The 26,249-nt window shown below is 44.6% G+C and overlaps 4 non-coding genes across 4 annotated transcripts; 2 read left to right on the top strand and 2 right to left on the bottom strand.

Moving 5' to 3' along the window:
• Nucleotides 1-4,948: 4,948 nt before the first annotated feature.
• trnag-ucc (transfer RNA glycine (anticodon UCC)) lies at nt 4,949-5,020 on the bottom strand. The gene has a single exon. It is a non-coding gene; the product is annotated as a tRNA-Gly (tRNA).
• A 9,208-nt stretch (nt 5,021-14,228) lies between these two features.
• trnal-cag (transfer RNA leucine (anticodon CAG)) lies at nt 14,229-14,311 on the top strand. The gene has a single exon. It is a non-coding gene; the product is annotated as a tRNA-Leu (tRNA).
• A 10,241-nt stretch (nt 14,312-24,552) lies between these two features.
• On the bottom strand, nt 24,553-24,635 carry trnal-cag (transfer RNA leucine (anticodon CAG)). Its single transcript has one exon. It is a non-coding gene; the product is annotated as a tRNA-Leu (tRNA).
• Nucleotides 24,636-25,919: 1,284 nt separating this feature from the next.
• trnav-uac (transfer RNA valine (anticodon UAC)) lies at nt 25,920-25,992 on the top strand. The gene has a single exon. It is a non-coding gene; the product is annotated as a tRNA-Val (tRNA).
• Nucleotides 25,993-26,249: the final 257 nt, after the last annotated feature.

The raw sequence follows: 26,249 nt of genomic DNA, 5'->3' as shown, positions 1-26,249 counted from the left end.
ACGCAGACGAGATCATCGGAAAAGAACAGCAGACCGAGCTTGAGGAAACAGCGAGAGCTCTGTCTGTCTGTCGGTCTGACTGATTGATGGAAGGCTTATTTGCCTGCAAGTGAGTGCGGTTTGACGTGTTCTTATTCAAAGCTCCGCCCTGCTGGTGAGCAGTGACATGTGCTCGAGCAAAACAGCCGTTTTCGGGCAGACACAAAAAGCTTTTGGTTTCAGAAAGGAAAGGAGGTCTCCTGTGCCTCAGCGCCAACATGTTAAGCTGTAGGCTGTCTGTAAAATAAAGAAAACGGCCTTGAGCTAATTTCTGCTTACTCCAAAAGCACGTTCGCTCGTTCCAACCAGAAAGCTAAGGATGACTTTTATCTGTTAATATTATTACAGTCCTCCGCTGCACCAGCTGAACGATCGAAGGGAAGCAGCAAAGATTGCTCTCTTTGGTAAATGTTCACTGTGCGCCTTTTGACACTCCAGGACTCGTGGAGTCACATGTGCATGACCGAGACTGACTCGGTTCCTGCTCATCGCGCATCGTTGTGGCAGTGTGAGCTGCTACTTTCTCTGCACACCCGAGGCGAATGCAGCAGTGGATACCGTCTCTAATGACAAATCAGAAGATTGTCTGGTCAACTCCAACCTGACTGCATTGTTTTTGCTAACTGTCCATTACCTTATGACTTTTGATAGCTTGCAAACTGACCTAATTGGAAGTGCTGCCTGGCAGTCTCCACCGTTCGTGCGCTTTTAACACATCAGGAAATGCATTAGGTTTATTCACTTTGTGAATCCTGAGTTCAATCCACAAAAAAAGATACCAGGACCCATGAAGCTTTTTTCCATTTCTCACTTCATCTTTCCATCTTTGCGAAACACGAAAATCAAAAACTTTTGCTTACTGCAGCACACCAAAAGATTTATTACCCCTTGACCTCTCTTTATCGAAGCTTAGGATTCACGTGGGTTATGGATTTGCTGAAAACTGACACCCTTTTTGTTTCGGGACAATTCCCAAAGGTAAAAAAGTGAGTGGAGAATGCGGGCATCTATCCCGCTATTTCTCGCATGCTAAGCGAGCACTCTAACATTTGAGCTAATTCCCCAGTTGCGGCCGTGAAATTGCCCTTCACAATAATCGCTTAACATTCGTCTCCAGGCAGCGCCGCGAATTGCCCCCTCCCTGAATGCATTCAATACTTTGCTCCAATCCGCGGTATCGAGTGTTCGCAATTGAGCAACAGCAGAACGGGAAGGCACAGTAATCGTGAATGATGCTGAGAAGAGCCCGAGCCTGCGGAAGGCATACGAGGTCATCGGAAAAGAACAGCCGCCCGAGTTTGAGGAAACAGTGAGAGCTCTGTCTGACTGACGAATGGAAGGCTTATTTGCCTGAAAGTGAGCGCGGTTTGACGCGTTGTCACTCAAAGGCACTCCCTGTTGGTGAGCAGAACCAAGTGCTCGAGCAAAACGGCCGTTTTCGGGGAGACACAAAAAGCTTTCAGGTTTCAGAAAGGAAAGGAGGTCTCCTGTGCCTCAGCGACAACATGTAAGCTTTTGGCTGTCTGTAAAGTAAAGAAAACGGCCTTGAGCTAATTTCTGCTCACTCCAAAAGCACGTTCGCTAGTTCCAACCAGAAACCTAAGGATGACTTTTATCTGTTAATTGTATTGCAGTCCTCCGCTGTACCAGCTGAACGATCGAAGGGAAGCAGCAAAGATTGCTCTCTTTGGTAAATATTCACTGTGCGCCTTTTGACACTCCCGGACTCGTGGAGTCACGTGTGCATGACCGAGACTGACTCATTTCCTGCTCATGCCGCAGCGCTGTGGCAGTGTGAGCTGCTACTTTCTCTGCACAACCTCGCCCAGTGGAGCAGTGGATATCGTGTCTAATGACAAATCAGAAGATTGTCTGGACAACTCCTACCGGACTGGATTGTTTTTGCCAACTGTCCATTACTTTATGACTTTAGATAGCTTGCAAACTAACCTAATTGGCAGTGCTGCCTGGCAGTCTCCACCGTTCGTGCGCTTTTTACACAGCAGGGAGTGCATTAGTTTTATTAACTTTGTAAATCCTGAGTTCGATCCATAGAAAAGATACCAGGACCTGTGAAGCTTTTTTCCATGTCTCACTTCATCTTTCCAGCACACCAAAAGATTTGCTGCTCTTTGATCTCACTTCATCGAAGCTGAGGATTGACGTGGGTTCTGGATTTGCTGAAAACTGACACCATTTTTGTTTCGGGACAATTCCCCAAGGTAAAAAATGAGTAGATCCCGCTACTTCTCGCGTGCTAAGCGAGCGCTCTACCATTTGAGCTAATTCCACTGCGTAACAGGACCAATTGCCCTTCACAATAGTCGCTTCACACTCGCCTCCAAACAGCGCCACGAATTGCCACCTCCCTGAATTTTCTCAATACTTTGCTCCAATCCGCGGTATCGAGTATTCGCAAGTGAGCAACCGCAGAATGGAAAGGCACAGTAATCGTGAATGATGCCGAGAAGAGCCCGAGCCTGCGGAACGCAGACGAGGTCATCAGAAAAGAACAGCAGCCCGAGCTTGAGGAAACAGCGAGAGCTCTGTCTGTCTGTCGGTCTGACTGACTGATGGAAGGCTGATTTGCCTGAAAGTGAGTGCGGTTTGACGTGTTGTTATTCAAAGGTACGCCCTGCTGGTGAGCAGAGGCAAGTGCTCGAGCAAAACAGCCGTTTTCGGGCAGACACAAAAAGCTTTTGGTTTCAGAAAGGAAAGGAGGTCTCCTGTGCCTCAGCGCCAACATGTTAAGCTTTTGGCTGTCTGTAAAGTAAATAAAACGGCCTTGAGCTAATTTCTGCTTACTCCAAAAGCACGTTCGCTAGTTCCAACCAGAAACCTAAGGATGACTTTTATCTGTTAATTGTATTGCTGTCCTCCGCTGTACCAGCTGAACGATCGAAGGGAAGCAGCCAAGATTGCTCTCTTTGGTCAATATTCACTGTGCGCCTTTTGACACTCCCGGACTCGTGGAGTCACGTGTGCATGACCGAGACTGACTCATTTCCTGCTCATACCCCAGCGCTGTGGGAGTGTGAACTGCTACTTTCTCTGCACAACCTAGGCCAGTGGAGCAGTGGATATCGTGTCGAATGACAAATCAGAAGATTGTCTGGTCAACTCCAACCTGACTGGATTGTTTTTGCAAACTATCCATGACTTTATGAATTTAGATAGCTTGTAAACTGACCAAATTGTCTGTGCTGCCTGGCAGTCTCCACCGTTCGTGCGCTCCTCACACAGCAGGGAATTCATCAGTTTTATTATCTTTGGAAATGCTGAGTTCAAACCACAGAAAAGATATCAGGACCTGTGAAGCTTTTTCCATGTCTCACTTCATCTTTCCATCTTTGCTAAAAACAAAAATCAAAAACTTTTGCTTACTGCAGCACACCAAATGATTTATCGCCCCTTGAGTTCTCTTTATCGAAGCTTCGGCTTTCCGTGGGTCATGGATTTGCTGAAAACTGACACCATTTTTGTTTCGGGACAATACCCCAAGATAAAGAAGTGAGGGAAAATACAGGCATCGATCCCGCTATTTCTCGCATGTTAAACAAGCGCTCTACTACATGAGCTAATTCCCCAGTTGTTAGCCCAACCTTGCCCTTCACAATGGTCGCTTTACACTCGCCTCCAAGCAGCCTTCGAGAAATGCAGCAACTCAAAATCGTCGAGCAGAAATTGATAACCAAGTTCCGCACCCATGAGTACGGCCTCAACCGGGATCTTGGGTTCATGTCACGCTGCACGTAACCCCACCAGCGAAAATAAGTTCTCTGTTATTAATACAACGGGTCATTCTCTGTCTTTCTCTTCCTTTCGGAAATTTCTCTCTCTCTCTCTGTCTTTTGTTCTGGCCGTTTGTATATTCGGTGGTCCTGTAGGTTACATCTATCTGTCCGAACACGTTGATTGCCTTGACAACGGGCAGTTGGAACGATTATCTGTAATCACCAGGTGTTGTTCTCTGACGATAAATGCAGTAACCTTCCATGGAATCCCATACTCACCTGACGAAGGAGAAAGCCTCCGAAAGCTTGTGATTTTCAAATAAAACAGTTGGACTATAACCTGGTGTTGCAAGATTCCTGACATTTGTCAACCCCAGTCCATCACCGTCATCTCCACATCATAAATTATTGTCGTCAGCACACTTGGAAATAAAGCTCTCAACAGAAGAACATAAGAAATAGCAGCAGAATAGGCCATATGGCCTATCGAGCCTGCTCCGCCATTCAATAAGATCATGGCTGATCTTCGATCTCATCTCCACTTTCCCGCCCGATCCCCATATCCCTTGATTCCCCTCGAGTCCAAAAATCTATCGATCTCAGCTTTGAATATAACTCAACGACTGAGCATCCACAGCCCTCTGGGGTGTAGAGAATTCCAAAGATTCACAATCCTTTGAGTGAAGAAATGTTTCCTCAACGTCGGTCCGAAATGGCCGACCCCTTATCTTGAGACGATGAGCTCTAGTTCTTGACTCTCCAGCCAGGGGAATCAGACTCTCAGCATCGACCCTGTCAAGCCGTCTAAGAATTTGATACAATTCAATGCGATCACCTCTCATTCATCTAAACTCCACCGAAAATTGGCCAATTTTACACAATATTTCCTCATACTACAATTGCAGCAAGACCTCCTTACCCTGATATTCCAACACCCTTACAACAAAGGCTAACATATAATTTCCCTTCCTCACTCTCATTAGACCCGTGGTAACACAATATTTCCAGCATGTTTTTCCTCTTTTCCTTCTATGGGGAAAAGAAATGAAGGTTGAAAACATTTTACTATAATTACACCCGATTATGATTTGGAAACAATATCCAACTGAACTGCATCAAATTCGATTATAAACTTCAGAGTTTCTGATGGAAATAAAATAATAAACACACTTAATTGCGATGACCGGGAATCGAACCCGGGTCAACTGCTTGGAAGGCAGCTATGCTCACCACTGTACCACCATCGCTGAAAATAATCGACAATAAAATATTTCCCAAACATCAGATCCTGAACAGACACTGCAGGCTGTTGGATTTTGTTCTTCATTTTCACTGGTTTCTGACGGATCCTTTCTCGCTCTGTTGCAGTTCCTGTTTCCGCCCAGTAGATTTCGCCAACCCCCAATCAATGGAAATTCCACACCAGCCAGTAATTCTTCACCTGATATCGGACTGAAGAGACAGTCGATACCTGCAATACTTGACCAGCTGGAAATACATTTTACCGCAGCTCACATCAGCCATTGAGTAAAGTTAAATAATTACATTAAATCATTACAGAGACCTGACGACCAACTGGGCAGGAATGGCAGCTTAATATTCAAGTCTATCAGATCTTTAGAAAGGACAGGGAAATAGGGAAAGGAGGAGGAGCAGCAATATTACTAAAGGACAATATTACAGCAGTTCAAAGATAGAATATCAGTGAGGGTGAGCGGTCAGTGTGAACACTCTGAGAGAGACCCATCACAAGTGCCCCCACTGTATTCCTCCAGAAGGTATAAGAAGGGCGAGTGCGGGAGGATTTCTTCATTCTTTGTGAAAGTGTTTGTGAGATTGTGGAAATGTCTGGAAGAGGAAAAACCGGCGGTAAAGCTCTGTCCAAGGCCAAGTCTCGCTCATCCCGGGGCGGACTGCAGTTCCCTGTTACCCGTGTTCACAGGCTCCTGCGAAAGGGGAACTGTGCTGAATGTGTGGGTGCCGGAGCCCCGGTCTATCTGGCTGATGTGCATCGAGTATCTGACAGCTGAAATCCTCCAGCTGGCCGGCCACGCGGCCTGGGACAAACAAGAAGACCCGCATCATCCCCAGACACCTGCAGCTGGCCATCCGCAACGACGAGGAGCTCAACAAGCTGCTGGGACGGGTGACCATCGCTCAGGGTGTTGTCTGATATCCAGGCCGTGCTGCTGCCAAAGAAAACCAGCATTGTGAGCTCCAAGAACACGTAAACCGGCCAAGGCTTAATCTGATAACCCAAAGGACTGGAGCAACCTGATTGAAATCTTTGAAGAAGGAACAGAAAGTGTAGACAAGTTTAATGCAGTAGAGGTGATATATTTGGATTTTCCGAAGGTCTTCTATAATGTACCATATTGTAGACTCATGGCTAAGTTCAGAGCTCGTAGAGTCAGGATCAGCTGGCAGAATGGATAGTAAGTTGGCTACAAAACTGAAAGCCGAGAATAGAGGTTAAGCGTCACGACTCAGACTGGCAAAAGGTGGGAAGTGGAGTTCCAGTTGCTGGGACCACTGTTCTTCACAATTTACATTAACGATTTGGATTCGGGAATCGGAAGTACAATTCCAAAATTTGTGGACGGCAACAAATTGGGGGATTCAGTTAATACAAAGGAAGAATGCATCAAAATGCAAGAGGACATTAATAAACTTGCAGAATGAAGAATCAAGAGGTCACACACTGCTTGGATAGAGGAGCAAAGGGATCTAGTGGTACAGATACACAAATTACTAAAAGTAGCGACCCAGGTTAATCAGATCATAAAAAGACAAATCAAACACTAGGATTCATTTCTAGAGGGATAGAGTTGAAAAGCAAAGAAGTTATGTTAAACTTGTATAGAACCTTGTTTAGACCAGACTTGGAATACTGTGAACAGGTCTCGTCTCCATATGGGCACTGGAGAAGGTGCAAACAAGATTCACAAGGATGATACCAGAAATGAGAGGATATTCTTATCAGGAAAGACTGAACAGACTGGGTCTCGTTTCACTAGAAAAGAGAAGGCTGAGGGTTGATCTGATCGAGGTTTTTAAGATAATGATATGTTTTGTTCGGATCGATGCAGAGAAAATGTTTCCACTTGTGGGGAGTCCAAAACTTCAGGTAATAAATATAAAACAGTCGCTAACAAATAAAACAGGGAATTCAGGAGAAATTGCTTTACCCAGAGAGTGGTTTGAATGTGGAACTTGCAACGACGAGGAGTAGCTGAGGCAAATAACATCGGGGCATTTAAGGGGAAGATAGATCAGCACATGAGGGAGAAAGGAATAGAAGGATATGCCGATAGGGTTAAATGAAGTAAGGAAGGAGAAGTCTCATGAGCAGCATAAACGCCGGCATAGACTAGTTGGGCCGAATGGCCTGTTTCTTTGCTGTAGTTTCAATGTAACTCGATGTAAAGGCTCTTTTCAGAGCCACCCTCTGTATCTGTGAAAGGACTGGTTACTGTCTGAAGGGAGACGCTGATATCATGCTACCAGTGTGGCTTTGAGCTGCTTTTTTCTCGTTGTGGACGAGATGAGGTATTAATGGGACTGGAGTCGGGGCAGTGACCACAGTCCGGTACTTTAAACGGTGACTTATAGACCCCAGCCCACACATCACCAGATTTCTTGTATTTATTTAAACTACTTGCCATGCTGGGCTCGTAAAGAATCACCAGAACTGCTCGACTAACCTTTCTACATTTGTGGGATTCAGCGCTTCGCTCCGTTTCTGTTCTATTTTGTTGGATTATTTACATAACGCATCAAACTCACTGGGGAATCACTGAAATGTAACTCTGTACAGAAACAAATAACAGTGAATTGTCTGGTGCCCAGGAGATCAGGAACATTACTCGCCTTTCGTCCTGTTAACGAGTAAACCGTGTTTAGAGTCCACCGACCCGCTTTGGTTCCATATGGGGGATTAAACAGAGAAATCGGGAGGGGAGGAGACAGTCAGAGTGACAGAGCGGAGAGCGGCCTCTGATCTTCCAGCTCCACCTCCAGTTCTCTCCATCCGACAGTTTCAAACCGTTTATCGATAATAGAACCGAACCTCAGCGCTCCGCACAAACCCTGACAGACCCGGGCTTCATATTCAAGGATTCCCAAAACCCGAAGCTTTCAAATAAGCCCCGTTACAATGAGAAATCGTTAATATTCCTGCCTAAATACAGTCCATTCAATAAAAAGTCAACTCGGCTCCTCCATTTCAGTCTGTTTCCCTGTTCTATCTCCCCACACATCCCCTCCGAGACGGATTCAGCGTTTCACAAACACCTTATTCCAGCTTATTTGGAGAATCTCATGTGTTGGGGTTTGAGTTATGACGCGGAGTTTCTCCGCCAGTGTTACCGTCTCACAGAGACTCTCGCCCTGAATCTGTGAAAAGATCATGACCATGAACTGGGACTGGAGCCGAACACATCCCCAGTTACAGTGAGGCCCGGCCCGGACATCTCATTCTCTCTATTTTATATCAGACAGTATCCCACTATCATGTGCAGCAATAGAGAGAGAGAGACAGTATCAGTCTTACACTCCCGATCTGTGTCCAAATCACGCTCAATAGCAGTATCCACCTTCATATACAGCACCAGAGAGAGAGAGAGGGAGGCAGACACTGTGAGAGAGACAGAGAGAGCGGTGAGACACAGTGACAGACAGACGTTAACAGTATTAGTTCCAGACTGACCGGTAAAGTGCCGTTTTATCCAGAAAGATCGCGTTGGAGAGACAGAAGTTGCAATCTCATCTCTCACTGATATTGTACAAGGGTCAGAAACACTATTAATCCCACACTCGGGGACAGTACAGAGAGGGACAGAAACAATGGGTCACATTTAACCCTCTAATGCCTGTTGTACTATCTGCAGTTTCACAGCTCAGGGCTGTTCGATATTACTCTCAGTGACCTACAGTTTCACTCCGGTTAAATTAATCTGCGACTGTTGCTGCCTGATATTAACCCCACACGGTCCCAGCAAATACACCGACTCCCACTTTCCTCCCATGTTTCTCCAGGATTGGTTTGAGAAATCCTCTCCCAGTCACACATTATAGGGGCCATTAATGAAGAGAATCCATTGGCTGATTTCACAGCCGCTCACTTTATCTCTGAAAGGCATTTCCCATCAAAAGACCCCGAGAGAAACAGCAGGGATGGAAACATCTCGTTTAATAGTTGGAGATTGTAAAGTCAGTCTGGATTCCAGCGTTAGGCACTGGTGGAATCCCATCTGTTTCCCATTCTGGTGCCTGTTCCTGCACTGCCTGTGGACCCCATTCCTATGACCTCTCCCCCAGACGCACTTCCATTGCTCGGAAAAATTCCAATTGGGGATAGTTTCCATCGATTTCTGGATTGTGAATTGTGGGCGCCATTCCCTCAGTGAGCGGAAGAAGATGGTTTAAAACAGCCGGGAATGGAGAGATCACGGCCCCCGGGGGAAGGGAGCAAAGAGCAGCCTCGTTACAGCAGATGATCGCTTCGGGACCGTGTCGGCAGATGGGCTCAGAGATCGGCATTGAGTCCGGAGGAAGTTCAGGGGGAATCCGGGGGGCTGTTTGTAAGAGTCGAAGTGGATCAGGAACTGGTCCCGGAACATGGAGTGAGAGGGGGGAAGGGAGAGGTCATTCTCGGGCTGTGTGTGTACAGGGTGTGTCCAGGGGAAGGGAGAGAGAATGGGAAGAACCTGCTATTAAAATCATTGCTGCTTTCTCTCCCCAAACCAGTAGTGAATGGTCCTGGTTTAGTTCCAGCCTCACCCTGTTTATTGTTATTGGACAGTGAAGAGTGGAAACAGAGCCGGACAGTAAGGATGTGGGGAGTTATACAAAGAGCATCTATTGCAGGCATCAGGTGAGAAGTGTGAAGGACACATTTTAAACAGCGGCTGTTTGGTTTCGGTTGAACGGTTAGTCCCATGGGAGAGGGGATTAGAAACCTGACCTGTACAAAGGTCCCTGCCCCATCGGGTAGTCCCATTCATGGATCAGTGCAGGGGTTGGGCCGTGTCTGGATGTCATTAACTTGTTGTAAAACAGCCCAACACACCTGGTATGCAGAAGCTGAGTGCTGCAGTACTGCAGTGGAGTCAGACACTGACACTGTTTGTATCACTGGATTTCATTTGTGGATATTCAAAGTGATCATTAACAGAGATATTAAACTGATCACTTCTGTCTTTTCTACCTCACCTGTTCCTGAGTAACAAGAGATCATTTTCTTTCTCCAGGCAAACCCTTGAACGATCCAGAATAAATGTGATGCTTCCTCCACCCGAGGCAGAAGGAACAGTACAGCCAGCTCCTTCTCACACACAGTAAGTATATTATCACTCACAGAGCACAGAGACACAGACAGCTCATCAGTTCCACAGTCTCAGACAGCAGGAGTAGTCAGTCCCGCACTGATCACAATTTCCAGAGACACATTTTCAATCCAACAGTCAAGCAGAGTAGGCGAGGCTGGCACTGTTCCATTCCCCCTAACTCAGTCCCGCTGACAGGTAGATACAAAAATCCCAGTCCAAAATCACACTCTCAGAGTGAAAGGCACTGTGTCAATCTCACAATAGAGCAAAATTAGCTACGAATTAAATACCAGATAGAAATCACACATGGTACCCGATTCAAAGGTACAGAATGAATCCCAATAATGTACCCCGAGATTCAAATTGAATACTAGCCCAGAACTCTCACACATGACTTTAATACATGCAATATCCATTCGAAAAGTTTATCATATGATACAAATTGCACACAAGTCCAAAACTCAGGTAGAGTATCAGATTGAGAAATATTGAAAGATAGTAAACCTGAGAAACAAATTAGATACTTGTTCAGAATGTACTCGGAGAATGAGATTTAAAGATAGATTGTCAATTCTATTAGTGCAGACTGAGATACACATTACATACCAATTCAAAAATGTCACCTTATCAGTTTGAAAGATACATTAATATCCACAACATTACTCACAGAGATACAGATTTAATAGTACTCCAAAAAGCACACAAATTATCGGATTAAAACCTCCAGCATCATATCCTAAAGTATGTCCATATTTACCAATTAAACAATGAGTAAAACTATTTAAACATCGAGATATTAAAGCTACAATATTGAACGCCATAATGTAACCTGTACAGAATAATTACGTACAGATACAGAATGAATCTCACATTCAGAGACAGTACCAGAGACACAGAGACACAGAATGACTCCAACTCTCACAGATGCAGAAGGAATCCCAAACTCACATACAGTACAAGAGACTGACAGACACACAGTTAATCCCACACTCACACACAGTGCCAGAGACTGACAGGTACAGTATGAATCCAACACTAACATGCATTATGAGTAACTGCATATTTAGGATGAATTCAACTCCCACATACAGTACTGGAGACTGTATATACAGAATGAATCCCACAATCACATGCAGTATGAGTAACTGCATATCTAGGATGAATTCAACTCCCACATACAGTACTGGAGACTGTATATACAGAATGAATCCCACACTCACATGGAGTACCAGAGACTGACAGATACCGAAAGATTCCCACACTAACACACAGTTTTACATAAAGAATTAATCACAAACTCTCACACACACTGCTGACAAGATACAGAATCAATTCCAAACTCACACACATATCAGAGAGTGACAGATACAGATGAATCCCACACTCACACACAGTACCAGAGACTGACAGATACAGAATGAATCCTACACTCACACACAGTTCCAGAGACTGACAGACACAGAATGAATCCTACACTCACACACAGTACCAGAGACTGACAGAAAACAGAATGAATCTCACACTCACACACAGTACCAGAGACTGACAGATGCAGAATGAACCCCACACTCACACACAGTACCAGAGACTGACAGATACAGAATGAATCCCACACTCACACACAGTACCAGAGACTGACAGATACAGAATGAATCCCACACTCACACACAGCACCAGAGACTGACAGATACAGAATGAATCCCACACTCACACACAGTACCAGAGACTGACAGATACAGAATGAATCCCACACTCACACACAGTACCAGAGACTGACAGATGCAGAATGAATCCCACACTCACACACAGTACCAGAGACAGACAGATACAGAATGAATCCCACACTCACACACAGTACCAGAGACTGACAGATACAGAATGAATCCCACACTCACACACAGTACCAGAGACTGACAGATACAGAATGAATCCTGCACTCACACACAGTTCCAGAGACTGACAGATACAGAATGAATCCCACACTCACACACAGTACCAGAGACTGACAGATACAGAATGAATCCCACACTCACACACAGTACCAGAGACTGACAGATACAGAATGAATCCCACACTCACACACAGTACCAGAGACTGACAGATACAGAATGAATCCCACACTCACACACAGTACCAGAGACTGACAGATGCAGAATGAATCCCACACTCACACACATTACCAGAGACAGACAGATACAGAATAAATCCCACACTCACACACAGTACCAGAGACTGACAGATACAGAATGAATCCCACACTCACACACAGTACCAGAGACTGACAGATACAGAATGAATCCCACACTCACACACAGTACCAGAGACTGACAGATACAGAATGACTCCCACACTCACACACAGTACCAGAGACTGACAGATACAGAATGAATCCCACACTCACACACAGTACCAGAGACTGACAGATACAGAATGAATCCCACACTCACACACATTACCAGGGACAGACAGATACAGAATAAATCCCACACTCACACACAGTACCAGAGACTGACAGATACAGAATGAATCCCACACTCACACACAGTACCAGAGACTGACAGATACAGAATGAATCCCACACTCACACACAGTATCAGAGACTGACAGATACAGAATGACTCCCACACTCACACACAGTACCAGAGACTGACAGATACAGAATGAATCCCACACTCACACACAGTACCAGAGACTGACAGATACAGAATGACTCCCACACTCACACACAGTACCAGAGACTGACAGATACAGAATGAATCCCACACTCACACACAGTACCAGAGACTGACAGATACAGAATGAATCCCACACTCACACACAGTACCAGAGACTGACAGATACAGAATGAATCCCACACTCACACACAGTACCAGAGACTGACAGATACAGAATGAATCCCACACTCACACACAGTACCAGAGACAGACAGATACAGAATGAATCCCACACTCACACACAGTACCAGAGACTGACAGATACAGAATGAATCCCACACTCACACACAGTACCAGAGACTGACAGATACAGAATGAATCCCACACTCACACACAGTACCAGAGACAGACAGATACGGAATGAATCCCACACTCACACACAGTACCAGAGACTGTCGCAGCATGAAATGGTCCTTATCAAAGTCACAATTGATACCCTACGTGACTACCACCATGAAAAACTATCCCTCCTCATCCTTCCCAAATACAATATCTCAACGTGCTGTTTTGCTGTTAGACCAGTTTCCTCTCTCTGCTTTTATTTGGAATGTGTTGCTTTTCCATCTGATAACACTTGGTATCATCTTATTATGTTAGTCCACAAGAGGAGATCATTCGGCCCATCGTGCCTGTGCCGGGTCAAACACACGTATTCGTTCAAGATTCGTTCAGAGATAGATTGAGTGCTTTGTTATCAGAAAATTGCCTGAACCCCCACAGTCTACAGCTTTCCTCCTCGCTATCAACCACACGGCCTATTTTTGTGTCACCCGCAAATGTCTTTATCATGCCTCCGACATTTAAGTCCAAATCGTTCATGGATACCACAAAAATCAAAGGACCAAGTACCGAGCCCTGCGGCACCCCACTGGAAACAGCCTTCCAGCCGCAAAAACACCCGTCGGCCATTAACTTCCTGCCACTGAGCCAATTTTGGATCCAACAAGCCGCATTCCCTTGTATCCCATGGGCCTTTACTTTTTTGACCAATCTGCCATGTGGGAACTTTTCAAAAGGCTTGCTAAAATTCACGTAGACTGCATCAATTGCGCTACCCTCATTGATCCTGCTTGTCACCTCCTCGAAAAATTCAATCAGGTTAGTCAGACACGACCTCCCCTTGACAAATCCATGTTGACTGCCCTTGATTCATCCGTGACTTTCGAAGTGTCAGTTCATCCGATCCCTCAGAATTGATTGCAATAATTCGAAATGGAGTCTTTCTCCTGCTTGCTGTAATGACAGATCAGGCGGTGAACAATACTCAGGCCCGGCTTGCTCAGTCGGACAGAGCACGAAGCTCTTAATCGTGGGTACGAGCCCCACGTTGGGTGAGTGCCATTTTAAACTTTTATGATGCCTTCACTGGCCAACAGTGCAGAAATTATGCAGAATGAAACATGAAATCGGTCGTCAGGATGGCCGAGCGGTCAAAGGCGCTGCGTTCAGGTCGCAGTCTCTTCTGGAGGCGTGGGTTCGAATCCCACTTCTGACATTTGTTATCTTTACTGTTACGTGGAAATATTTTATTTGTGGATTGGGCTGCAGCTGATTTTACTGCCAAGTCGATTTGCTCCTCCCACAAAAGCAACTGGCTTTTTCATGGATATGTGACTTGAGAAGTTTCGAACGGTGAAATGGTTGACATATTAATGACCTGGACAAAGAAATAGAACAGCAGTGGGAAACATTTAAAACGGTGATCAATAGAGTCCAGAAGAAATATCTCCCACTAAAAAGCAAGAACAAACGAGCCAGAAATGACACACCAGGGATGAATAAAGAAATAAGGGTAAAATTGAAACGAAAGAAAAAGGCCCACACTGGACAATAAAGGAGAGAGGGGAATGTGAAAAGAATGGGAAAGAAGTCGAAAAAACTATTAGAAAGGCAAAAAGGAATATCAAAAAAAGCAAAGTATTCTGGACACATCAACAGCCAAAGAAAGTTTAGGATAGGAATAGGGCCACTAAGGGATACACACGACAAACTCACAGGCAATGACAGCGAAATGGCAGAAATATTAAATAATCACTTTGCTTCAGTATTTACCAGGGAGACTAATATTGTGGGCATGACAGTAGAAGAAGAGATCAAAAAATATGTAAAGACATTTAAGATCGAAAGTGGGGAGATAATTGATACACTAATCAAAGCTAGAGAGGAAATTTCCTGCCAGGAGCCGAACCAGAGTTTCAAACCGCTCAGCCACGCTAATTTCCGTATTACTGTTCAGGAGCTCATTTCACAGGGACACGATGACTGCGCTCCATTTAGGGAGGCTCAGTGAAAGGAGGAAATTGATCTATTAATCGAATCATAGAATAAGACAGCGCCATACGGATGCCATTCGGCCCATCGTGCCTGTGCCAGCTCTCTGAAAGAGCTGTCCAGTTCGTCTCACTCGCCTGCTGTTTCCCCATAACACTGAAAATGTTTCCATCCAAGCGTTTATCCAATTCCCTTTTGAAAACTGTGAGTTAAGAAAAACAATATTGAAAGGGGTGCTGGGGCCTCTGCAGCGTCGATGTAGAGTGTGTGATAATTGAAGTTATCAAGATGGTTGCTTTACACATGGTATGTTGTGCAATCATCCTGAAATATCTTCAATATCCAATACAAATTGAATTGCAAATCTGAAGGACAAACACTGGAAAACAAGTCACGAGTGAACGCAAATCATCTGGGACCCGTTTTTAGCTTCACGGCACTTTAAATAAAGTGAAATAACTTTGCATTGAAAATATTTGGAACTTGCATCTGTGCCTTCACCTGTTCCATTTGTAAAAGTTGCTGGTGTCTGAAGATGTGCACGCCTCTGCTCCCTCCATTGAACAAGAAAGGAGGTGTTTGACGATGACGGGACCTGTTGGTTATGAGCTCATCCTTTACATTGAGTGGGTTCGCGTTTTTTAAACGGCGTCAGCTTTAGCCCAGCGGTGAACTTCACAACAAACAAGTTCGACACCGTCTCACCGCGGGCATTGACTGACATGTTTATTGTTATTTCTTTCAGACCAAAATGAATAGTGATCGTGATTTTAAATTTGCACTAAGTGATTTTTAGATAGTCGCCTTTAAATGTTTCAAAGGCGACTCCTAATTTATGATAGTCCGGCCATTTCACCAGCCGTGTTGAAAACAAAACATGTCTCTGCTTTTCGCGTCTTTTTTCGAAAGGCAAAACATATATTTCCCCTGGCCTCTGAAGGATGGACAAGTACATTTCAGAAAGCTGAAGCAAGTTCACCGAGCTTAAATCGTCTGACCACGTTAAAGGCAATGTATACAGATATATATGCAAGTCGTTGCTGCCTGTTTCTGTGGTTCTCTTTTTTCTGTGTGTGTCCATCTGCAAGTCGATTTTGAATCAATACCAGTGTTCGTGTCAGTTTGTTGCATGAAATAAATGAGGGTATCAGGCGCTCCACTCCCTGCCACTGGGTCGGTGCTGAGTCAGGATTTAGGCGAAACACCTGTTTCTTTTCTGTGAAAAAGCAATTAAAACCTTCATTCGGGAATTATCCAGCCTAATGTGAGTGGTGAAAGAAACAGTGACCCCGATGTGATGTGAACACGCAGACTTTTGATCTGGAGTCAGACCTTTGCGCCACGCACTCTGAAGACTGGATCCTGGATGTTATTATATATATGAATGTTTTTCAAACACCGTTTCATTTATCCCACCTTGGTTGAATGGATAGGACTTATCAAATTTCCGCCAGGTCCCACCAGGTGTGGGACAGTATTGGAAGCAGCCTTCACCCCCAATAACACGGGTCTTTCATCGCCTGCTCTCAGCGGGCTGCAAGTTATGGACTTTGTTCACATTTAATCAGCAGTGTGAATCGTTAAATATTTACTCATTTTAAATGGGAACAAGGTTTCCGCCCGGTTTCGAACTGGGGACCTTTCGCGTGTTCGGCGAACGTGATAACCACGACACTACGGAAACCTGAAGCTTGCAGTCCCGTGTTTGGGACATAACGCCTCAGCCAAGCTGATTTCACAGGGATACATTCACTGCGCTGTACTTCGGAAGGCTGCAGAGAAGGATCGGTGGCGATGGTCAGGCAGGGAATCCCAGAGCATCGCGCCCACACAAACATTTCACTGTTTTTCATGTGCCTGATATCCGACCGCAGTTTGAACTGTAGCGAATCAGGCATGCTCAGATGACATTGTTCACAGAGTGTTTTCTTGTCGCCAAATCACACATTCGAAAACTTGAAACGAGATTAAGAGATCGGAGCCATTTAAAGTGCTCCCAGTTACTGCAGATCAGGAATTAAAACCTGGCACAGGCTTCAGGGCGATCAGAATGAGGCAACGAATCCGAAAGTGGGAAGAGAAAGGTGCAACTTTCGTCCATGGTTGGGCTCAAACCACCAAAGCTTTTGGTTAATAACCGAACGCGCTAACCGATTGCGCCACAGAGACCACCCAATGCATGTGTTTGCAAGATACACTAAAGCAGCGTGTCACCTAGCCAAAGTTACAAGTTGCAGACACAGAAATGCAATTGTCCACTATCAGTGATACTTTTCCAGAAACAAAGGATGGGACATTGTTTGTGGAAACATGGAAACGGTCTGGTCTCGCTCACAGCATCGATATCACCGACAACCAGCTCTCCTGCAACCGGCGCGCCCACCGGTGCTTTGTCTGTCACTCAGTAGCACTGTGGGAGAACCTTCACCACACGGACTGCAGCGGTTCAAGGAGGCGGCTCACCACCACCTTCTCAGGGGCAATTCGGGATGGGCAATAAATGCAGGCCTCGCCAGCGACGCCCACATCCCATGAACAAATAAAGAAAAAGTATTCTAAGCGTCCTGATGCTGATGTCAGGTTTTGATCCCTGATCCGCAGTCACTGGGAGCGCTTTAAATGGCTCCGACCTTTGAATTTCATCAGAGTAACTGTTCCAGGGGGACATGCCGACTCAGCTGCGTCTTGGCCGCCTGTCTGGTCAGTCTTTTATTCGCCTCCAATTCCGTTTCCCAAAGCGTATCTACAGATTCACAAAGCTGTTTGTCATTTCGGTTCCTTTCGATTTGTCCAGCTCCCGACTGGCAATAATTTGCAAACCTGGTTGCAAACCTCCGCCTTGCATCGTGTCCAGGGATGGGTTTTGTGGAGAGACTGGACAATCTGGGATTGTTCTCCTTAGAGCAAAAAAAGGTTAAGGGGAGATTTAATAGAGGTATTCAAAATTATGAGGGGATTTTGATAGAATGGATGGGGAGAAGCTGTTTCCATTGGCAGGAGGGTCGATAACCAGAGGACACAGCCTTCATTTGTCGAGCGCCTTTAACGTAGTAAAACGTCACAAGGTGCTTCACGGGAGCGTTATTAAACAAAATTTGACACTAAGCCACATAAGGAGATATTGGGACAGGTGACCAAAAGCTTAGTCGAAGAGGTAGGTTTTAAGGTATGTGTTAAAGGAGAGAGAGGCGGAGAGGTTTAAGGAGGCATTTCCAGAGCGTAGGTAGCTGAAGGCACAGCCGCCAATGGTGGAGCGATTTAAATCGGGGATGCGCAAGAGGCCAGAATTGGAGGAGCACAGAGATTTTTTACATTCGTTCATGGGATGTGGGTGTCGCTGGCAAGGCCAGAATTTATTGCCCAAACCTAATTGCCCTTGAGAAGGTGGTGGTGAGCCGTCTTCTTGAACCGCTGCATTCCGTGTGGTGAAGGTTCTCCCTCAGTGTTGTTCGGTAGGGAGTTCCAGGATCCAACGGCGATGAAGGAACGGCCGATATATTTCCAAGTCGGGATGGTGTGTGACTTGGAGGGGAACGTGCAGGTGGTGTTATTCCCATGCACTTGCTGCCTTTGTCCTTCTAGGTGGTTGAGGTCACGGGTTTGTGAGGTGCTGTGCAAGAAGGCAATCGAGTAAAAGTCGAGCAATGTATTCCGCTCAATCATTGATCATTCCATTCAGATCTTCTGCTTTTCAGCTGCACTTCCCCCCAAGCATTGCAAATAATTTTGCTCAGTACTTGTTTCGCTTGTTTCATATTTTGTTCTCCGGCTTAGCTAGATTAATATTTCATTGCAATTATCAATGACAGGGAGCAATGAACAATGAACTAGTGAGCAAAGTTTCGTTTATTGTTAAAAAGCAGTGATTCCGAAATTATCCAGGCTGATGTGAATGGTATAAGAAGTAGTGATTTCGACATGATTTAAATACGCAGCCTTCAGAATCCAGAGTCAGACGCGCTACCGTTTCACCACGAGGTCTACTAATGGCATAGATTATATATATATATATATATATATATTATATATACTTATTATATACTTAAATATATATGTTTGATGCAGTGTTCCCTTGTGGTTGGGAATAGTTCATTGCACAAAAATAATTCAAGTCTGTGAGACATTTAATGTTTTTTTAATCGCCATTAATACGTTCTGTTGCACACTGAATGAAATGCTAACTTGTTTGCCAAGTGACAATTAAAACGTCAATAAATCTTTGTGTTTTGTATGTCATGAACTTTTATCCCTTCCCGTTTTACATACTGTATTTTAGGAGTCTGCTTAAAAGTGTTTAGTGCTTATTATACCAGGAATCTGGTGTAGCCGTTGTTAAATTTAAAAAGGTTTGTAGCCCCTTTCATGCATGAACAAACTCGACCCTGGAGGTTTATGGGGAGCAAGTCCCAACAACATGCTTCCCTCCGAGGTTAAATCGGGGACTTTCTGCGTGTAACTGGTGAACATGATAACCGCTGCACTATGGAAATGAGAAACTTTTCATTCTTAGCTCTGAAGGAAGTGTCTCGGGAAAACATGAACTGTTGACTCTCTTTGCACTGACTCTTTTCACGAATATTTCATCGATCGAAAATCTCCAAGTCACAGGGAAAAAATGTCAAAGTCATTAAACTCCCGAATCAGCCCCAAAATCTATCAATCTCAGTTTTGAAATTTTCAATTGACCCCCAGCCTCAACTGCTTTTTGAGGGAGTTCCAGAATTCCACTCCCCTTTGTGTGAAGAAGTGCTTCCTGACATCAACCCTGAAAGGCCCACCTCTAATTTTAAGGTTATGCCCCCTTGTTCTGGACTCTCCCCACCAGAGGAAATAGTCTCTATCTGCCGTGTCAAATCCTTTAATAATCCAAACACCTCAATTAGATCATCCCTTAATATTCTGCACTCAAGGGAATGCAAGTCTGGTCTTTGCAACCTGTCCTCATAATTGCTTATCAAGGATAGCCAACAAAAACGGTTTTACGACGGCTGGCTCTTGAATGCATTGGTTTTTGTCAACGGGCTCGTTGGTCTCGGGGTATGATTCTCGCTTCGGGGTTGTCTGTCCAAATATGTGAGAGGTCCCGGGTTCAAATCCCGGATGAGCCCTTATTTTACTCTTCAACTTCCAAAGACAGAAAAGTACCCAAATCACCCCACATGAGTGAAACAATTCCAATGTTTCATACTATTACCAAACACAACTGCCCAACGTGGTTCTGATGAAAGGTCATTGACCTGAAACATTAACTCTGTTTTTCTCTCCACAGATTCTGCCTGACCTGCTGAGGGTTTCCAGAATTTTCGATGTCATCAGAGGATCACTTCCCTCATCACCAAACTGCACTCCTCCACTAGATGTCGCCTTGTGGTGCAAACAGGCTCCTTCCGCACAGCCAGGTGTTCTGCTTTAGGCATCAATTATAACTATAACTTTTGAACTTGTTAGTTAAAACATATGGGCTTGCCCATTGACCAGAGACCAGAATGGTGTTTATCTCTCACCAGTGCAGCCCTTTCCCGCTGCGTCAGCTTGGAATGATACGGAGCAATCATACATATCTCACACCTCTCCTGCTTCCCTTTGAAGCTGGTAAGACGAACAGCACACAATGCTGTCTGACACACAAACACACCAGCTCTGAATGATTTAAAGGCCTTGTTATGATTGTCAAAGAATTGTTTATATCAAAAGGATAATTAAACTTATGAGTATTATGATATCAGCTCCGATCCAAGAGTTTCTGGACTTCAGAATCTACTCGTCTCTATATTAAACATATGCATGCATATAAAATGAAGCAAATCTGTCTTATGATTGTAGTTTCATTCTCCCAACAGAGATTTATACTTCCTTACTTAAGAGGCAAAAGGTAAAGGTTAATATTAATTCAATATAAAGACTAACTCTTTCCTTACAATACAGATACCCCAAACTAATATAACACCTCAAACTGATAGAGCTTCTCAAATTAAAACAGTACCTCAAACTAATACAGTACCTCAAGCTAATACAATACCTGAAACGGATAGAGAATCTGAAACTAATATAATACCTCAAGCTAATACATCATCTCAAACTAATAAAGTACCTCAAACTAATACAGTACCTCAATCAAATACAGAACCTGAAACATAAATTAATACTTCAAACTCATACAGCATCTCAATCTAATACAGTATCTCAAAGCAATAAAGTACCTCAAACAAATACAACAGCTTAATCCAATACAGCACCTCAAACTGATGCAGAATCTGAAATTAATATTTTTTTTTATTCGTTAATGGTATGTGGGTGTAGCTGGCGAGGCCGTCATTTATTGCCCATCCCTCATTACACTTGAGAAGGTGGTGGTGAGCCGCCTTGTTGAACCGCTGCAATCCGTGTGACGAAGGCTCTCCCGCAGTGCTAACAAGTAACAGACAAAGCAGCGATTAGCGCGCCGGTTGCAGGAGAGCTGGTTGGCGGTGATATCGATGCTGTGAGCGAGATCAGACCGTTTCCATGTTTCCACAAACAATGTTCCTTCCTTTACTTCTGGAAAAGTAACACTGATAATGGACAACGACATTTCTGTGGCTGCAACATGAAACTTTGGCCAGGTGACACGCTGCTTTCGTGTATCTTGCAAGAAACCGCACCGGTTGGTCTCTGTGGCGCAATCGGTTCGCGCGTTCGGCTGTTAACCGTAAAGGCTGATGTTTCGAGCAAGAAAACACTCAATGAATATTATCATCTGCGCATGCCATTCGCAATAGTTTAAACTGCGGTCGGATAACAGGTACATGAAAAAAACAGTGAAATGTTTGTGTCGGCGCGATGCTCTGGGATTCCCTGCCTGACCATCGCAACCGATCCTTCTCTGCAGCCTTCCGAAATACAGCGCAGGAAATGTATCCCTGTGAAATGAGCTCCTGGACAGTAATACGGAAATTAGTTTGGCTGAGGGGTTATATCCATATCACAAAGCTTGAAGCATCAGTTTTCCGTAGTATAGTGGTTATCACGTTTGCCGAGCAGGCGAAAGGTCCCCAGTTCGGAACTGGGCGGGTTCATTTTGTAAACCTTGTCCCCATTAAAAATGATTAAATATTTAACGATTCACATTGCTGAATGATGTGAACAAAGTCCATATCTCCCAGCCCTGTTCATGCAGTCCGCTGGGAGCAGGCGATGAATGCCAGCGTGATATTCGGGGTGAAGGCTGCTTTCAAGACTGTCTCACACCCGGTGGGATCTGGCGGAGATTTGATAAGCCCTATCTATTTAACCAATATATGAAACGGTGTTTGAGAAACATTCAAAAAATATAATAACATCCAGGATCCTGTCTTCAGAGTGCGAGGCGCAAAGGTCTGACTCCAGATCAAAAGGCTGCGTGTTCAAATCACATCGGGTTCACTGTTTCTTTCACCGCTCACATGAGACTGGATAATTCCCGAATGAATGTTTTAATTGCTTTTTCACACAAAACGAAACAGATGTTTGGTCTAAACCCTGACTCAGTACCTACCCAGTGGCAGGGAGGGGAGCGCCTGATAACCTCATTTATTTCATGCAACAAACTGACACGAACACTGGTATTGATTCAAAATCGACCTGCAGATGGACACACACAGAAAAAAGACAACCACAGAAACAGACAGCAACTATTTGCACATATATATATATATATATATATCGCCTTTAACGTGGTCAGACGATTTAAGCTCGGTGAACTTGCTTCAGCTTTCTGAAATGCACTCGTCTTCCTTCAGAGGTCACGGGAAATATATTTTTTGCCTTTCGAAAAAAGACGCGAAAGGTAAAGACATGTTTTGTTTTCAACACGGCTGGTGAAATGTCCAGACTATCATAAATTAGGGGTCACCTTTGAAAAATTTAAAGGAGACTACTTCAAAATCACGTAGTGCAAATTTAAAATCACGGTCACTATTTATATAGGACTGAAAGAAATAACAATAAACGTGTCAGTCAGCGCCCGCGGTGAGACGGTGATGAACTTGTTTGCTGCGAAGTTCACCGCTGGGCTAAAGCTGACGCCGTTCAAAAGACGCGAACCGACTCAATGTAAAGGATAAGCTCATAACCAACAGGTCCCGTCAACGTCAAACACCTCCTTTCTTGTTCAATAGAGCGAGCAGAGGCGTGTACATCATCAGTCACCAGCAACTTTAAGAAATGGAACAGATAAAGGCACAGATGCAAGTTCCAAATCTTTTCAATGCAAAGTTATTTCACTTTACTTAAAGTGCCGTGAGGCTGAAAACGGGTCCCAGATGATTTGCGTTCACTCGTGACTTGTTTTCCAGTGTTTGTCCGTCAGGTTTGCAATTTAATTTGTATTGGATGTTGAAGATATTTCAGGATGATTGCACAACATACCATGTGTAAAGCAACCATCTTGATAACTTCAATCATCACACACTCTACATCGACGCTGCAGAGACCCCAGCACCCCTTTCAATATTGTTTTTCTCAACTCACAGTTTTCAAAAGGGAATTGGATAAACGCTTGGATGGAAACTTTTTCAGGGCTATGGGAAACAGCAGGCGAGTGGGACTAACTGGACAGCACTTTCAGAGACCTGGCACAGGCACGATGGGCCGAATGGCATTAGAATGGCGCTGTCCTATTCTATGATTCTATTAATAGATCAATTTCCGCCTTTCACTGAGCCTCTCTAATTGGAGCGCAGTAATCGTGTCCCTGTGAAACGAGCTCCTGAACAGTAATATGGAAATTAGCGTGACTGAACGGTTTGAAACTCTGGTTCGGCTCCGAACAGGAAATTTCCTCTCGAGCTTTGATTAGTTGATGAATTATCTCCCCCATTTCGATCTTAAATGTCATTATATATTTTTTGATCTCTTCTTCTCCTGTCATGCCCACAATATTAGTCTCCCTGGTAAATACTGAAGAAAAGTGATTATTTCATATTTCTGCCATTTCGCTGTCATTGCCAGTGAGTTTGTCGTGTGTATCCCTTAGTGGCCCTATTCCAATCCTAAATTTTCTTTGGCTGTTGATGTGTCTAGAATACTTTGCTTTTTTGATATTTCTTTTTGCCTTTCTAATAGTTCTTTGGACTTCTTTCCCAGTCTTTTCACATTCCCCTCTCTCCTTTATTGTCTCGTGTGGGCCTTTTTCTTTCGTTTCAATTTTGTCCTTATTTCTTGATTCAACCCTGGTGTGACATTTCTGGCTATTTTTTTCTTGCTCTGTCGTGGGATATATTTCTCCTGGACTCTATTGATCAGCGTTTTTATTGCTTCCCACTGCTGTTCTATTTCTTTCTCCAGGTCATTAATATGTCAACCATTTCATCATTTAAAACTTCTCAAGACACATATGCATGACAAAGCCAATTGCTTTTGTGGGAGGAGCAAATCAACTTGGCAGAAACATCAGCTGCAGCCCAATCCACAAATAAAATATTTCCACGTCTTGGTAAAAATATGGAATGTCAGAAGTGGGATTGGAACCCACGCCTCCAGAAGAGACTGCGACCTGAACGCAGCGCCGTCGGCCGCTCGGCCATTCTGACGACCGATATCATGCTTTATTCTGCATTATTTCTGCACTGTTGGCCTGTGAAAGCAGCATGAAAGTTTAAAATGGCCCTCGCCTAACATTGGGCTCGAACCCACGATCCTGAGATTAAAAGTCTCATGTTCTACCGACTGAGCTCGCCGGGCCTGAGCACTGATCACCGCCTTATCTGTTCTTGCAGCAAGCAGGAGAAAGACTCCATGTCAAATGAGGGACAGGATAAACTGTCACTTCGAAAGGCACGGACCAATCAAGGGCAATCAGCATGGATTTGTTCAGGGGAGGTCGTGTCTCACGAACCTGATTGAATTTTTCGAGAAGGTGACAAAGAGGATCGATGAGGGTAGCGCAATTGATGTAGTCTACATGGATTGTCGCAAGGCTTTTGAAAAATTCCCACATGGCAGATTGGTCGAAAAAGTAAAGGCCCATAGGATCCAAGGGAATGTGGCTTATTGGATCCAAAATTAGCTCAGTGGTCGAAAGCAAAGGGTAATGGTCAATGGGTGTTTTTGCGGCTGGAAGGCTGTTGCCAGTGTTTTGCCGCAGGGCTCGGTACTTGGTCCTTTGCTTTTTGTGGTTTACATTAACGATTTGGACTTAAGCGTAGGGGGCATGATTGAGAAATTTGCGGGTGACACAAAAGTAGGCCGTGTGGTTGCTAGCGAGGAGGAAAGCTGTAGACTGTGGGGGTTCAGGCAATGTTCTGATAAAAAAAACCACTCAATCTGTCTCTGAACGAATTTTGAACGAATACGTGTGTTTTACCCGGCACAGGGACGAGGGGCCGAATGATCTCCTCCAGCGGACTAACATAATACAATGATACTAAGTGTTGTCAGACGGAAAAGCAACACATTCCAAATAAGAGCAGAGAGAGGAATCTAGTCTAACAGCGTAACAGCACGGTGAGATATTGTAATTGAGAAGGATGAGGAGGGATAGTTTATCATGGTGGTATTCCCATAGGGTATAATTTGTGACTTTGATGAGGACCATTTCATGCTGCGACAGGGGTGGAAACCAAAATGGAGAGATTCAGCCCGGGCGCGGCCCCATCGTGCGCGGTGAGACGGAGGGGGGCGGGTGGAAGCAGCATAAAAGTTTAAAACGGTACTCGCCCAACGTGGGGCTCAAACCCACTACCATGCGAGTTTTTAAAGATAAGGGGGAGCAGCCACTGTCTGTGTCTCCAGCTGCAATGGAAACAACACATTCCAAGTACGAGCAGAGAGAGCACACCATTCAGCTGTCCATTGTGTTACCTACTATATCATCGGTTTCCGTAGTGTAGTGGTTATCACGTTTGTTTTACATGCGAAAGGTCCCCGGTTCGATCCCGAGCGGAAACATTATGTTGGAACTTGGTCTCCACAAACAGACAGATCGATTTTCTTCTCCTGCCAAAAAGGGAGACAGTGGCTGCTCCCTTATTCTTTGTCAGCTGCATCTTTCACTTCATTGAACAGATAATTTTGAATGAGAGAAAACTGATCCACAGTGACGCTCTATTCAAGTTTTATCCCCTTTTAATCTGGAAGGATATATTGGCTTTGGACAGAGTGGCTTTTGAAAGGAGTTAGTCGGGTGGGATCGACAAAACTTTTCC

Source organism: Heptranchias perlo, unplaced genomic scaffold (assembly GCF_035084215.1).
Source record: "Heptranchias perlo isolate sHepPer1 unplaced genomic scaffold, sHepPer1.hap1 HAP1_SCAFFOLD_52, whole genome shotgun sequence".
Classification (NCBI taxonomy): domain Eukaryota; kingdom Metazoa; phylum Chordata; class Chondrichthyes; order Hexanchiformes; family Hexanchidae; genus Heptranchias; species Heptranchias perlo.
Note: the sequence above shows the minus strand (reverse complement) of the source record. Positions and strands in the feature narration are given on the sequence as shown.